Source organism: Melampsora larici-populina (genome assembly GCF_000204055.1).
Source record: "Melampsora larici-populina 98AG31 unplaced genomic scaffold MELLAscaffold_21, whole genome shotgun sequence".
NCBI classification, from domain to species: domain Eukaryota; kingdom Fungi; phylum Basidiomycota; class Pucciniomycetes; order Pucciniales; family Melampsoraceae; genus Melampsora; species Melampsora laricis-populina.
The window spans coordinates 666,386-683,784 of record NW_006768785.1 but is presented as its reverse complement, the minus strand read 5'-3'; positions in this window follow the sequence as shown (position 1 = coordinate 683,784).

The following is a 17,399-nucleotide window of genomic DNA, read 5'->3' as shown; positions in this document are numbered from 1 at the left end:
TGACCCTCAGACCTGCTAAAATTGGTCGTTGGAGTGGTAGTCCAAACTTCTTTTTCTTGACATCATTTCCTATGGTAAAATAATTCTCCCTACTGTGAAAAATATCAATACCATATGCCCCAAGGTAATCATCTCCAAGGATGAAATACTTTGTGTGTGAATTTTCCATGACAACAAACTCTGCGTCAATGCGGACTCCTCCTTGTTTATGAGGAAATATTGCTTTCAAGTTGATAACACCTAGAGGAAATAGACTTCCCCCACATCCGGAGAATTTCATGTTATCATTGCATGGCATAAGTTTATGTCTCCAATCAGGTACAATGGTACCCAAATAAATGCTCCCCACCACAGAACAAGATGCTCCGCTGTCCAAAAGCATCTCTGCCTCCACACCTTCCACAATCACTCTTGTTAGACTATGGAAACCCAATGTGTGAGCTCGTCCTGCTGATGGTTTTGATTTGAGCAACTTAGCATCTGAGATGTGTTGAATACCATCTTTGGTATGGCCAATTATGGGCATGTCCGCTTCTGCTTGTAACTGAGAAATGTCTACAGCAGTGCAAAAGTTACTTTCAATGACTTCTACTTCTCCGTCCTGCAGTAACCCAAAGATATCTTCTTCGTCGCTAACATATTCCACAAATTCCATGGCTACTTCTGCAATGTCTTGATCATGTGTCTCCTCATTATCAACCTCATTTATAGCTTTGTGTTTACCTTTACAAGTTTTCCACACATGTGTAGGATCCGTGCTCCCACATGTGTGACATGCTTTACCGCCTTTCTTGTCAGTTGATCCAACAGTTGCTCTGGTACTGCTGTTGGTCAGAGGTTCAGCTGTCCTTGGAATAAAGGGTCTACCCTTGTTTACTGCTTGGATATTCCTTCTTTCTGACAATGTCTTGCAAATGTCCTCTAAAGCAAGCAAAAAGTCAGTCCATCTGGCTGGCTCTTTGATTATGCTTGTGACAAAAATCCTCATGCTTCCTGGTAACTGCCACAATACTTTTCCAACAAGCTCTTCTTGTGTGGTTGTAGGTAGGAAGGCTTGCACCCTCTGCTTCTGTTTATTTGCCCACTTAACACAATCTACATTTGACCTTGGTATAAACTGGTCAGACATATACAATTTTTGCATTTTATTCTTCCACGCTTGATTCCCAAATCTTTCATGCATGGCTGTTCTCCATTCCGCCCAGTTCTGAAGATCTTCATCTTTTGACAAATCTATGAACCATTGTCTGGCCACTCCTTGGAACACAATGCCCAGTTTAGCTACAATAAGTTCATCTGGCATTTGCATGGCTTTGGACGTTCTGTCAACCCAATCAATAAATTCTTGATGGTTGTATTCACCTTCCCCATCAAATGTGGGCCAGTCTTTAGGCCAGTCCCGGCGCAAAGCTTTGCTGATAGCCGCTTTGTATTCCTGTGCCTCACTGTTCTCTTTGACTACCAATGAGGGTTCTCTCCCTTCACGCTTGATAGCTGCAATCTGTTCTTTAAGATCACTGAGTAAGTGTCTCACATCCTCAGGGCTTTTCCCCTTTGCTGGTGAAACAGTCATTTCAATGTCCTTTCTCAAAAGACTTCCTCTACCAAAGTTCCTAAAGGGCAGTGGCTTTACTACCTCAGGTTGTATTTTTTCCACACACGGACTTGCCGTGATAGCTTCTTTGATCTGTATAACTTCAGACAAAATCTTTTCCCTTTGAATCCTACCTTCGTGATCCATTTCCTTAAGGTATTTTTCTAGATGATCCAATCTAGAATGCAAAATTTTCTCTGCTTGTAATTGTTGTTCAAGCAGATCTTTGTGTGTAATCCCTGCTTCTAATTTATTGCTCAAGTTTTCAAAGAGTTGATCAAATTTCTGATCAAGTTTTGCATTGAAAAGTTTTTCAAGATTGTGAGGTTCTTGTTTCACGCTCAATTTCTTATTTTCTAGTATGAGCTCAAGTTTTTCTTCAAGTAATTTTTGTACTTTATTACTCACTAAATTACTCATCTCACTTAAAGATTCTTTGTCTAGAGGAATCTTTTTGATGTCAAGAAGTTCAATCAACTCACTGTGGCACTTGTTGTTCTCACTAACTAACTTATTGTGTTGTATTTCAAGATGGTGAATAAGATCAGACAAAATAGAGTTATAGTTATTTAACCCATAAGCTACTTTGCTATGCACAACTTTAACATTATCATGTACCTTCTTCACACATTCATTGAAATAAGCAATGTACTCTTTATCCTTTGTTGACCTATGCACTACTGGTTGAACAGCAGAATTGATACGATCAGTCCATGTTTGTACTAGATCACAATCAATAATAGAACGAAATAGACTTACTAGTCTCTCATCTTCAAGAGTTAGTTGTGGTTGAAACGAGCTCGGGTCTCTTGTCGGATCAGATAATGACCCATCGCGGTCTGGGCTTTCAAGACTGCTTCGGAGTTGGAGATTGAGGATCTCTTCTTGCGGTCGTTCTCCCAATGGTTGGAACGATTGTCGGATCGTTTCTTCTTGTTGAGGTTGAAAGCGTTGGATCTCCTCGTCGTTCAATTCCCTGAACTCGAATGGATTGATCCATAGTGGCCTCCATCGCTGGGTCCCGGGTCGTAGCCACTTGCCTACCTCCAAGACTACTACCTCGTCCGAGTAGTGGTACTTGAATACCCAGTCCCTCCAGGCTTGACGAGCTTTGAAGATGGAATCTTTCCAGATTATCTTCGCGTCGGGTAAGGCTCGATCCATTGCCTTCGCCCCCTCCCATCTCAGATACTGGGTGCGGAGGGAAGTCCAGAGGTTCGATACCTCTGGATCCAACTGAACTTGTGGTTGGAGCACTGGCGCGGTCGGTACGCCCTACAAAAGGATAGTCAGCACTTGCTCGTAATGGAGTCGAGGTGAGAGGGGTCCTTCTCTTACCTCAGGTGGCTGACCTGCCACGTTTGCTGGTTCTACCGCCATTGGTTGAACCTCGACCGATTGTTTCACTCGCTCGGGTGGGATCGCTGGGGCGCTCGGTACCTGCGCTTGGGTGATTTGCACGTTTTCTTGATTCACTACGTGTACGAGGTCGATCAGACATGGTTAGATCTCGTTTTCAATTGTAAAAAAAATACAGAAACAAAATAAGATATTAACTCTTACTCTGGTTTTCCAAATGATGAACTGCTGCTATTTGATCTGCAATTCAGAATCAGAACAAAAAGAGAAAAAAATTAGGAAATTTGATTTGAAAAATAGAATGTTATAGTAATGTAAAAGAATAATCTACCTGGCTCTTGAATGTAATCTAAAATGTTACCTAAAGGTGTTGGTGTAACAGGTGTCGCTTCCGGTTGGAATCTGGGTGGTAAAGGGGTAGTCTCCGAAATAACAGACTGCCCGTCAATCGATGTGATCGTTCTGTTGATTGCTGGAGTGCTACAAGGCAAGTAAGTACCTACCCCACTTGCAACGTCGTGAATTCGATTTGTGAGATCTTGAAACGAAGACCGTTTGTTCGATTCTAATAAATCCACTTGATCGGAAAAGAATCAATAGGAAAATTTCAAGTGTGACAATGGAAAAAAAGGATAAAATAAAGCTAAATCAGACTATTATCTGACAAAGTCAACCAAATAAACTCTAAAGGTAGAAAAATATGCACTACTGACTTAGTGCTGGTAGTTTTTTCTTGGTAGCTTGAAGGAGCTGTGATCTAAATGAATAAAGTGATTGAAAAAATAAAGAGATGATAAAATGAATATAATGATCTATGTAAATGGTATTTAGTGCGACTAGAGAAATACACCACCAACATATTTACCTCGGATTACAAAATCCGAGGTATCCTCGGATGCAAAACCTCGGACAGAAGCTTCCCGAAGTTTTGATCCGAGGTAATTCTCAGGGCAAAAAAATACCTCGGGCAAATACCTCGGACAAGGTTTGTCCGAGGATTTGCCTCCGATGATGCCTCGGATTGAGAAATCCGAGGCATCTATGCTGGCAGTGATACTAACAAGAGTTCGATAGTCGCGATACGATTAAAGAGCTGCAATCGTTGAGGAAGAAATTGTTTGAAGGAGACAATCGAATGGCTTTATAGCTATCTGATCGCGGTTTTAGGGTGCCTCCGTCCGGAAACTTCCAGAACAAGGAAAGGTCCCTAAAGGAGAAAAAAAATTGATGTCAACCTCTTCTTCAATAATGAGAGAAGAAAAACAATGAAATGATTATAAACAACAGAGAGTTGCCTTAATAATCTTCTCTGGTCGAGAATGTTTGAATAATGTGAAATGAAGATGAGCTTGTTCTGTTTTTCTTTATCTCAATTCGGTATGGCTTGTTGTTGATTGTGTTTGTCCGATAATTGTAGACTTCGAATGTCCGATAATGATGGTCAATGTTGCGTGAGGGAGGTTGACTTTGTGGTTTTGACGATTGCCACTATGGTTTGTTGAGTTAGTGGGCTAGTGAAGATAACCCTCCCACCCTATGACGCAAGTTCGTGACAATTGACTCAAGTCTGTCAATTGTTGACACTTGACACTGTTATAAAGCTAATATGCTTATGTAAGTTGCTATCTAGACTTCTGAATTGTCTGAGAATGGAATTCCAAGGTGTATGTAAATTACACTACACTTCCTTCACACGCTGTGTAATAAACTACACACATGCTCTGTCTACTATATTGGACAATTAATTCAACAAAATGGGGAATTACTACTGCACACAGACTGTATTATATATGTAGCACAATTACTAAAAGACAAAGTAGTATAAAAGATGCTATATATGTATGTAATGGCTTGTTGATTTTCTTTTCTCAGTGTATAAATAAGTATTCCACTGATTGATCTCAATTAAATCAAAAAATGGGGTGTTTTTGATGGTAATTGAGTAGTTTCTTCTAAAGAAGAATTTCGATTATTTCAATTACAATTTGAAATAAAAAGCTGGTCAATACTTGTGATCTCAATCAAATGTGATCTCAAAAAATTGGAAAAGAGAAAATTCTAAAATGAAAATTGAAAAAAAGGAAATAGATTTTTTTTTATTTTCTTAATTTTGTTATATAAAATTGAAGTAAAGTAAAAATTAAAGAAAAAATTAGAACTGGACAGAAAAAGGTCTGTAGGAACAAAAACCGGATGAGGCCCCCAAATTGTGAGGGGTCAGCTACAGTCTGGCTGACTCTTCACTAAAAAGAAGTGTGTAAAAGACTAGTAAGAAGTCTTCACTGGTACACCCAAGTGAAGACTGCAGTTAATTGACCTCTAAGGAGAGGATTTGATGCCAGTGGGATGGCTGAGTAATCCCTCTAAGGATCTTACTCTGAGCTCTGGTTGATCTTACAACTCTGGAGCCTGCAGTACTTTAGACTCTTTTAAAGAGGAACCCTTTGTAAATTCCAAGCTTGTTCTGTTAGCTATTGATCCCACCAGCTCAGAACACTACTTGAGGTTTTACAATAACCTGAATAAGAAGTAGAACTATAATAATCAAGATACAACTGAATCACTATACTCAATATTCTTGGTAAAGAATCAAGTAAGATGTGATGATGAGTTGTGGTATGATAATATGTTGTTCTTCTTCCAGAGTGGGAAGGAGAGGGGTTTATATATTCCAGAACTAGGCGTCAACTTGTGGTTGGCGCTTATAAGTTTGGGTTAGGTTTACTATGAGGTTAAGTCATAGTAAGTCTTGTTACTTAAGTGACTCTTGAAACTGAGCCATGAGTTGTAATTCTTATGGTTTTAAACAAGTTTCATATATTTACATATTATTTACATATGTATTACATGTATTTACATGTGTGTTTGTTAGTCCGTGGTCCTGTACACAGGGCTCAGGGCTGACAGAGCTCTATCAAAGTCGGTGAAGGAGGCGTGGTGACGTTGGGAAGTGGTCCATGTTTTTTGAGGTCTAAGTAGCCTTTACGAGAAGCTTTTTCAAGATGAGTAATCAGTTCTCATGTTATTGTAAAGAGTCCAATTGGTTGTAGCCCATATGAGATGAGCGCACTGGAACAGAGACTCAAACCAGATGGTTAGCTCAGGATAGCTCAGGATTGAATCGATGATTATAAACCAGAGTCAGTGCTGTGATATATTGCCCATATGTGAAATGAGAGACGTTGAGGTGTGTGGAGAGGTGTGGATAGATATAGGTCATACAGGATGTCGATCAAAGAAGAAAACATTAAGAGGAAGAATTTGATTTCACACCTGTTAGTTCATTTTTTTGATGAGTCGAGTCAGATGACCAAAGTAAAGCTGAAGGAATTGGCCACGTGGATGCCCATCTGTGACAATAGGTTGAGATTAATTGATCATTGGAAGATATGATGTTTAAATCAGTTGCTTGCGGTCTTTGATCAGTTGAGATGAGGAGCTGTTGAGTCGATAAAAAAGGTGAAGGGTCAAAATTGAAGTGAGTTCCTGGTCATAGTCAATGATTGAATGAAGTTGAAGTGGAAGTGGAAATGGATAATTGAAGGATTGGATTGATTTGAGGGTACATATGTATATGCAATCAGGTGCTTTGATGGGAGCTTGGGACCGGGTGACCGTGTGAGCCAGGGATTTTATTCAAAGGACGTGTAAACCTCCAAATTGAAAGTACTGATTGGGAGTTTTCTCGAGTTTTGCCGGCAAACATGGTTTACCTTTAACTTGAATGATATATCCATTGCTGATTATCCAAATGTACTACCCAAAAGGCTCCTGAGCGCACAATGGGTAAAAAGGATCATGATATCACGATGAAACCCCTGGAGAGACAAAACATCCGCCTACACCCACAAATTAAAGAGTGTGAGGCAGGAAATTGTGATAGTTTGCATATAGCCATGGATTTAATATATTCATGGTTCCAGATTGCCTGGGATATCTTTAAAATCGTTTCAGGCAGGAATAACACTAATGAGGAGAATAGAGCAGTATAGGATGGTTTTTGATGGTGAACCTCAGCTGCAAAAGCCCTCCGGTATTCCACAATAGTTATACATGTGAGCCCGGTAGTCAGTAAACACACCACCGACCTAACAGCAGGCCAATAGGCAACAGTCCCCCATCCAATTGGTGGTGATCTGTGTAGGCACAATAGCCAGGTTACTTATTCTATATCAGACAGTACAATGTGCACATGTACCTCAGTTATGCAATCTGACATGCCATGTCACATAACTTGGCAATACTTGGTATGCATGCAGATACAAAACATATTGTGTTTCATGTGAGGGCTCAAATATGGTTTTTGGTTTCACAAAACGATTACTTGACTTCAATACATAGAGGACACAATCACATAATCACCTGAAGCAATGGTGACATTTAGGAACATGAAATGCAATATTTGATTATCTAAAGACTGGTAAATAACATAATTGAAAGATGTTGAGTGAACAACAACTACCACTTTGAGAACAGTTCCATGGACTTGAAGAAGTCCGGGAAAGAATTTTGCAGCATTCCGAGAATAGAGCATTTCGATCGTGAAATAATTGAATGACAACATAGTGCGGGATGGGTTATGTGAAATTTTGAATATCTTGAAATTCAACACGGGCGAGAAAAATTGACATCTCACATCATAATGTGGTGGCAGACAAAGTAAGGAGATAACATTGCATAATACGCACATGCACGCTAGACTATGTTGAAAACCAATACCCAAATACCATGCACACTTGTTATCATGATGTCAACATCCTTGAGCCTGTTGTAATGTTTGTAAATAACATTTGAACAAGAGCCAAATTTCAGCAAGCGGAGTGTTAAAAGAAGTGCACTGAATGAAAGCAATAATTGATAATCTTACGGTCAACATTCACAGCCCCCATGTACTAGGCTCTGGCATGCCAGAGCCCACCACCAACTCCATGAAAGATTCATGAAAGATTCAGAAAGATTTCAAAACAACTTCGACATGATATCATGTGGGGCCATTTGCCTGTCAGACCACCAAAATTTCAATGTCATCATATGACATCATAAATTGGTACACACCTGCTCATGTATTCACAGATCAAGAATATATAGTCTATTAAACTTTATCACGGAAATTGACTGAGTTATTGAGGTTTGAAAAAAATCATGGATAACAAATACTATTTTTATGCTATACATAAGACTTGCATCTTGAATATCTTCAGTCTTGGTCAATATACATATACATTAAATTGGAGAATATTTTCTGCACTGTGTTCTCCCACATTTCTGTTCCCTACAGCCTTTGTCTGTGGGTAGTATTTTTCTATGCAATTGTGGATTATGTACAGAAGTTGGATTTTCTGAAGTTCTTTGACCTTGAGGCAAATTGTGATCAAATGTAGGGCACAAATCAGGCACAAATAGACTGATATGAATGAATATAATGATTTCTAAAATGTTCTGCCATTAATTCATTCATATATCCATCCTAGAATCAACAAATCAAGGATAGATTGGACTGCTCATGTAGAATTCACAATTACATATAGAAATATGCCTTTTGGAAAAATTCTGCAGAGATAAAAATGTAGAATAGTGTATTTTACAGTGAAATATAAAATTTATTCTATATGTATATTGATAAAGATTTAAGATATCCAAGATTCCAGTCTTATGTATAGTACAAAAATAGTATTTTTTATCCGTGATTATTTTTTCAAACCTCAATAAGTCAGTCAATTTAGATAATAAAGTTTCATAGACTACACCACAGGGCAACTTTGAACTGGGACCACGTGAAATGTAAGTTGGGTATGGCCACGCCATGTGGTTGTGTAAAACAGGTGAAAGCAGTGTGAGTGCGGCTACGTGGCCCTCACCCAATGCTTCTCACCTGCTCTACATGTCAAGAGGAAGACCACGCCAGCATGGTGTGGCTCACCAGCCAATGAGTGGGTGATCTGGTTGGTACAAGCACAACCTGCCAGCCAGGTGCTCAGCAGACAATTGAATTTTGATCAGGTGCTCAGCACGTGATTCAGGTTGTGTGCCGGTAGAATAAGCTGATTTGCCTGCTGAGCAGCTTGCTGGCATGTGAGCTAACTAATTCTAAACTGTTGATCATATCTTAAGATGTTTTTAGTTATAACACTACTACTAAGGACCACACCATTGTGGTAATTGAAACCACTCAGAGCTCAGCATTTTGTAGCTGAAGCTCCTCCACTATCTCCATTTATATATACATAATTTGATATTTTGCTCATGGACAGGCTCTCATCAAGCATCAGCAAGCTCAAAGCTCCGCTAAACTTTACTCAAACTCAAGACGTGATAGTTTTGTTGATTATATTTCAGTATCATCATGATCCACATCACAAGCAAGCTTAGAATCTATTACAAATTTTGATTGGAAGAAAGTTATAAGAGTGATGGGAGAAGAGAAAATCTGCAAGGTAGAATAAAAAGGGGGAAATAATGTCAAGGAGGAGCCGTGGGTAAGATTGATCAAAATGAAGATTAGAAAAGTCATGTTTTCAAGGATTGGGGCGGTAGAGATACAATCGGAGCTAGGATAAAACAAGATTCAAACCAAAACTAAACAAAAAAGAAAGTGAACAATCAGTCAAAGCATTCCCAGTAGATTCAAAGTAAGGAACTTACATTGATAATAATAATAATAATAATAAATTGAAATAAATTGAAATCAATCAATTAGCAAGAAAGTACAATCATAAAATACAATATTGAGGTTATGTCCTATAATATCACAAAAAAACACAATTTGCTTGCATTGCACAGAGAGATCTGGAGCATAAGAGAAATCAAACATTAGAGTAAGAATACAAGGCTGTGTTGATGATAGACTTACAGTGTAGGAGAGCAATCATGGTGTACAGAGCTATTGAAACAATAAGAAAAACAGTAAGGGTACCAATAGTGTTTAGCAACCATGGATCAAACAAATACAAAAATGAGAAAAAGAACAAAAACTTATGGGCTCCTTTGATTAACATTGCACCTCCTACTGAGCCTCATATGAAAAGTCTTCCTTCCCCTCTTGATCAACAAGGTCTCTGCTTTCTCCAATCCAATTTTGACCCAAGTGTACGAGAACCCCCAAAGCCTTTTGAGTTGATCAAGATCCCAGACAAATTTGATTACAGTTACAAAACAACCTACATAAGTATGTCTTTTTCTCCTACATATTCTTCTCTGTCTTTACCTTTTAATAGGATATTCAATGAATTCAAAAACACAATTTATCACACTACGCCAAATTGCAAATTTACTGCTGAGTTTAGAAAATTGAGCAGACATAGAAAATTATGGAAAAGCTGGGAGGGGTCAGAAAAATATGAAAAAATATTGGTTGGTCCCTTTGGTGCATTCCAATCATCTGGCATATTTTTCATATTTTTACAACCACAATGCAAATAACGTCAGAAACCCAATTTTGGTCCAAAACTGGCAGGTAGAGACACAGTGACCTTGCAACACCAACAAAATCATCAATTTTGCTCCAACACATGTAGTGTCTTCACATTCTGAATGCCACTCTGGCTCTACAGCTTGGGTGCACAAAAAAGTTGTGTGTCTCCAAGAATGGGTGAGATATATCAAGAGACGTACACAGCAGGAACCATATATAAGCATAGAAGTCATTACTGCAATGGCTTCAGCATCTTAATAAACCTTGTAGAGCCATCATGTGGCTTCCATAAATTGCAAGTGTTTGGTTGATTGAACAAAAATTCTCATATTTTTGTGCATTGGAAGTTTTCGCCCAAATCTTGCTAGTTTTGGACCAAATTTGAGTTTCTGACATAATATCCCCTGTGAGCATTTTGGTTTGGGGATCCTTCAAAAATCATGGCAAAAATATGCAAAAATATGCAAAATGAGGGGACAGCACCCATGAATTGAATCATCATTTTTTCAAATGTTTCTGACCTCCCCTGTATTGGTGATATTTTTCTGCAGTTTCAATTTTCTAAACTCAGCGGTAAATTAGTGATCTGGCGTAGTGTCAATAAACAGCAGTGAGAGTTAGAAGATGGTTAGGAAGAAAAGTACTTACACGGTAAGACCTGGTGATGAAACCTTTAAAACCTTGATCGATTGACATGATGACAACAATCAAGGGAGAAGATCAGCTTAGGCAGAGGGGATTACAAGGAGGAAAGAAAAACTTACAAGACTAGCTCAAATGTGGCAGAGCTGAACATGATTGAGAGGAGCTGCCTACCAAGAAATTGATCATTGGCCCAGCCAACCTCACAACGTTTGGACTGAAGCAGGTTGTGCAAACGTCACAGCTTGGGGTTGGATACATATGAGTGAGTTTTACATACATGCACATGATGTCAACTGTGATGTCACATGTAAATGTCACAGTCTCACAGCTACCCTGGTCCCCTTTCCAACTCCACTCTCTTTCAAAGTTGGCGTTTACTGTGGTCCGTCATCACATCGGTCACCATAGGGCCAACCATTCTTTTAAGTCATCCCAATTGTTCAAATCAAAGTTCTTCATCATTTGTTCTAATTCTCTTTGTAAGTGTTTTCCCCCTTGATCCATTTAAATCAGCCATGTTTGGATTGTGCATATCAAAGTCCTTTTGTCAATTGCTCCGGTTGTAAGTCTTGTTTGATTTCTCTCCTTCTTTCTTCTCTACCTTATGCACATTATTCTACAGGTTGTTGTCATTCTAATCATTGTTTCCGTTTTTGTTGTTTGTATGGAAGTCTTACAGTCGATTATCTTGAGTTAAAGGCTGACCTTCTAATTGTTTTCCGTTCATTTTTTCATTCGTTTTCTCATGTTTACTGAACATCATTGGTCTCTTTTCTTTTTTACTCATTGTTCTGATAGCCCCAAACCCCCGGATTGATCTCCTAGTTTGTTAGTATTTCATCATCCCAATCTCCTCTTCTGAATCTCATTGATCACAGACTCATTGGCTGATTGCTAGATGGAAATTTCTCACAGAAACAACAAATACAATCAAGAAGTCCTACCACCAAATCATCACACATTTCTATCAAAGGCTATCTTTTTGATTTTGATGACTTTCTTGTCTCTTTTCTTGTTTTTTAAATATATTTCCCCTTGGTCATGTGATTACCATCTGTAGTTTTTGTTAATGCAACAGATTGATTAGTTGTTATCCCCATTTTCACAATGTGAGCAACAGCAAAATCATCCCAGCTTGATCTGAGGGGGTTGCTATCAGCCATGGTGAGGCTGCAGAGCAGTAGGATGAGCCACCGCTCACCAGCTCCAATTTGCTTTACACTCCAGGAGTGGGAGCTATCTCACCTGGTTGTCACAAAGTCTGACTCACACTGCTTACAACAAAGTGATGCATCTCATGTGATCAATGAGTGAGCCATCCCACATCATAACAAGGTGAGAATTGAGATGACTCACCCAATGACTAGGTGAGCCACCACACTATAGCAACGTGATCAGATTGGGTGAATCTCACACTGGCTGACATGTGTAACTCACATCGGGTACAAGAATGTAGACAGACTGTGTTTCATTGGCAGAGTCAAATTTCACATTAGTGTCACGTGCCACCAGACCCGTGGTGTATATCATAAAACTTAAATCTGGACTACAATTGGTGCTAGTGCTTTTGATCTTTGGTTGGATGCTTTTATTCCCTTGGTCATGGTAAACAATGGGGCTGAGTGCTTCTGTTCATGCTTTTGGTCTGCTTTCACTCTCATCACATTATGCTTTTTGTTTTGCATTCTTTGATCAAACAATTATGTAAATTGCTGCTCCTCAAAATTGAAAGCAGTTCTTGTTCAATGAAAGTGGTCTCATCTTAAATACACACATCTTGTGCCTAATGTTCAGCCCTTTCTTGCTCCCTACAATATTGACCGCCAAGTAGTCTGCTCTCACTACTTCACCTTTCTTGCATACAAATCCTGCACTAGAAACTGGATTCAAATGTACTTGATAGTGCTGAGAAACAAATTTAGAGTTAATAAAGTGTAATGAAAGACTTCCACATATTTGTAAAATTTCTCTCATCCTGCCAATTTTCGGGCTTCTGGTCCCTTTGCGTAATTTTTGAAGGAGTGAAAGCGCTGCCTGCAGAGTGAAAATGGACGTACTGGTACAATACCAACAGATTGTGAGGGCGGCACCAGCCGCCGGGGCCCTAGTATTCTTGATCTGTGAATACATGAGCAGGTGTGTACAGATTTATGATGACATATGATGACATTGGAATTTTGGTGGTCTGACAGGCAAATGGCCCCACATGATATTATGTTTCATTTTGAAATCTTTTTGAATCTTTCATGAATCTTTCATGAAGCCGTGGTAGTCTCTGGCCTGCTGGAGCCTAGTAGCTGGGGGCTGTGAATACGCTAAAAATCTCCATTTCCAACAAAATTCACACTTTTTCACACCTTTCCACAGCCATTACTAATAAACTCTGGCTTCTGACAACGTTCGGACCTCAGCGAAGTCATTATATATGGTCAGTGGTACAGTAGTGTGGTACGGTCCGCGCCATACCGCGATGTCAACCACTTCACGTTAGATGAATCGTCAAACCGAGTTCAAGGGAAACCAACATCAATCTAGAATTATTGCCAAGATAACCAGTACCACCACTTGATCAATCAGTTAATTTATACTTGAAATCTATTGTGCCATTCTTACTACAATCAACTGAAAAACCTTTAGAAAAAATCAAATGGAAAAAGAATATCAATTAAGAAAAGAATGAGCGAATGAAGTATGTTTGAAAGGAGGATTAGAAGAAAGATTACAAGAAAGGTTAATTGATATTGATTGTAGTTCAACTTATCACTGGTTAGATGATCATCATTTAATTAAAATCACCTATCCTTCTAATTGAGTGCTGTCTATTAATGCAAATTGTTAATTTGACCTGATTTTGATTTTGATCAAGTCATCGTATTGTACCTGAAAATGGTCAATCTACTGACTGGAAATTACCTAGAGCTTCAGTTTGAATAAATCGAACTACATATGATCTTTAAACAAGATAGGTAAGAGAAAAAAGTTAACCTTTTTGAATTTTGACCCTTCATTTCTCGACTAACAAACAATTCCTGGTTTGTTTTGACTGACCCCTCATGCAGGTCAATGTTGCATGCATCAGTATGACTGGTAGGTTTACCAATCAATCATTAATTGCTACCTTGTGTCCTGATTTCTATTCCATATCTTCAGCCCGTTGGCAACACCATTGGCTTCTTGACAGCCCCTATATGGAATCACTTGGATGCCCAATAAACCATCTTGATCAACTTAATCTTCCTTCATCAAACTCTTGTCTTCTTGTGGTCTTGATTAGAGACCATACTCTCGAGTTTGGGATCGAGAGGCTTGTCATTTATCTTTCGAGCCACGTCTTTGGTCCATTGTTAATTGTCTCACTCTACAGCCTCCCACTCCTTTGATCGGTTGTCTCACTTGTCTCAATTGAGAACATCTTCTAAGCCTTCCTGGTTTGACCAACAGGACTTCAATGAATTTAATAGACGACACATTATTGGTACTTTGTCTAATTGGTTTTACTCAACCAGGAGGAACCAATCATAGTAGCATCTACTAATGGAAATGGTTTAAAGGTTTGATAAACCATTCCCATTTATTGTAGAAAACAATTCAAGAGCCTCTGTACTGGGGGAAGATTCATCTTGTGATGCACTTATTCCAGTGATTACGACTGATTTTGTTTTGGCTGAAGGTGTGGGATCTGGTTGGTGTGGTCCAAAAGTGAAAGAAGTCATAGATTAGAATTTGATGATTGGAAGAATCTAGAATGGGTCACAGATTCTAAAGTTCTTCAAACAATTGAAAACGCAAAAGAAACAGTTCAAAGCATCTCTCATGCTTTGGATGCTGATGTTTTACAGTTTAAAGCTTATGGATTGGATTTCAAATCTGGTAAACAATTGGTCTTCAGACGACTCAATTTCAATTTTGATCATCAGCTCAACTCTCACCTGATGCTAATTCAAAAGGCAATGCAATTAGCTTGGTATTGACAAATCAGAACTCAAAGGAAGTTAGTCTTGAACAAGCATTTGATCAACCTTTTCTTGGACTTACCTTTACTCTTTACTGATCCAGTCTTCAATCAGAGTGCTGACCATATGCATGGATTTCTGCTGACAAACAATATTTTGATCAACAATTTTTATAAGGATTTGGTTGGATCAAAAATGGTCAAGTTTGGAATTGAAACTAAGAAATCTAATACAAGAATTTCACCTTGGTTGCTAAGGGTGTGTTCACTTAAGCAATTTCTGGTGAGAAATCACATTCTGCAAAATTTGAAGTGTCTATTTGGTGGAGCATGTTTATTTTTTGGATTAAAAAATTCACAGGATGTGATTTCTGGTCAGAATTTCCTTAAGTGAACGGGCCCTAAGTATAGGACTTAGGAGCCCCACATTTCACAAAATGGGGAGCTTCTTCATAACTTCCTAGGGGTTCATTGTAGTAACTTATGCAAAACATGGTTTTGCCATTTTGCAAATTTTGATGATTTTAGCCATCCTAACAATTGTTGGGATGTGACAAAGGAACAAGGAATGACCCCCGTCCATGTCACAAGGTCTCTTCGGGAGTCTTAGTCTTGGGATGGCCTGGTCATTACATGAGCAGGACTCGCGGTAAGGAGTTCACATGAGTGGTGTGACAGGCGGTTCCGCCCTGGATAGATAGTACCTGAGACAGGAACTTGTTTTTGTTCCACTTCACCCCACTTCTAAGGGTTTACTGTCTTTTGTAACTCTTTCCATCTCCTGTCTTTCCGCTTTCGTCTTCCAGCCCTCCTAAGCCGTCTCGAAGCCCTCTTGCAGTATTGACTTTCTCTTTTTGAGCCCACTTGTCTGTTGTCCTCACCCACCCTGCGGCTCAAAGGGTCTCAGTCCCTACTTGCTGAGATCTTGCAGATTTCCACATTTGCCTGCTTCAGGCTAAGCAGAAGTGCTTCAAAATACTACACTGCCAGCATTAAATACATAGCCAGGCAAGCCTTACTGCTGCCAATCAGGAGCAAGTCTTGCACCCGGCACCAATACCTAGTGTATTGAATTCTCGATGCCATAAAGCATACACTACATATGTGCAAACATCTGAGTAAATCCTTAGCTATCAGCTACATACAGGTCCGCTCAGTTATCTGCTCATCTAGATAAGGAAATCATGTGTAATACATGCTGTAACTTTGTTCAGATTGAGACACACATTTCAAAATATTGACTACATATATCACAATGGCTACTCAGGCAATATTCATGGAACTGTGTAACAGTAGCAGAATGGGAATCTGATCACTAGGACCCATATTCCCATCTGGGAACCTCTTTAATGCTGGCAGTGCTAGGTGTTTCTTACACCCATAGCCAGGCAAGCCTTACTGCTGCCAATCAGGAGCAAGTCTTGCACCCGGCACCAATACCTAGTGTATTCAATTCTCGATTCCAAGCTGAGAAGGTCATCTCCTTCTTCAGCTTTTTCTCTCTCTCAAGGAAAGGGATGACGAGACATGAAAGTTTTGAAAGCTTTTGTCATAAATGTTTACAATTAATGGCTACAAGATTTGAAATGATGGAGTATTTCCTTCAATTCCCAATGGGAAGTTTATTAGCCAATGTAAAGAGAATTATGAAATTGTATTAGAGACAGAACTAGTAAGGCAACTTCTGTACTATCAGGTCAAAGTGCTGTAATGCTGAGCTACTTAGCAATGGATTTTGTTTATTCATTTGTTAGATCTTGAAAAACAAAGACATAGTCAATTTTGCAATCTTGATGATATTTTGTAATTAGAACTTGATACAAAGTTGATCAACTAACAATTTCCACTTGAATATTTCACATGTTTCCTAACTTTTTGGTTCCCTTCATCTTCATTAAATTTTAAAGTATCTTTTTTCACAACTTTCCACTTACAGCTTCAATCCATTTGATGGTTCTATTGTTGAATCAATGTTAGTAACTTGATGGTGTGTGGAGAAGATCACCGCCGCTCAGCCGCTCCACCAAGTATTGGGGACCCTGCTCAAGCCCCTGCTCACCAGAGCTTTGCCAGGGCAGCGCACACCGGATATAAAGCCGTGGCCCCAGCCATGCCCTAGGCCCCAAAAAATACAGAGGGTGTGAGCCCTGCTTTTATGTATGTACAGAAAGCCACTTGCAGATCTTTGACTGACAACACTGCCTTCCTCAGAAGGACTTAGTTTAGGGTCTTAGGGTTATGTAGTCAAAGAAGAGGAAGCCCCGACCTAATGTCTTTTTGGAAACCTAACATAGTGAGACTCAACAGGCTTTCAGTAATCTTGAATCTCCTCTTATTCCTTTTCCAGGATTTCCCGGTTCTAGGTCAACATCCAAAACCGCTTTGGACTCAATTCACCTTAGTCAGTGCACTGCCAGCATTCATTAGATATGCTACCG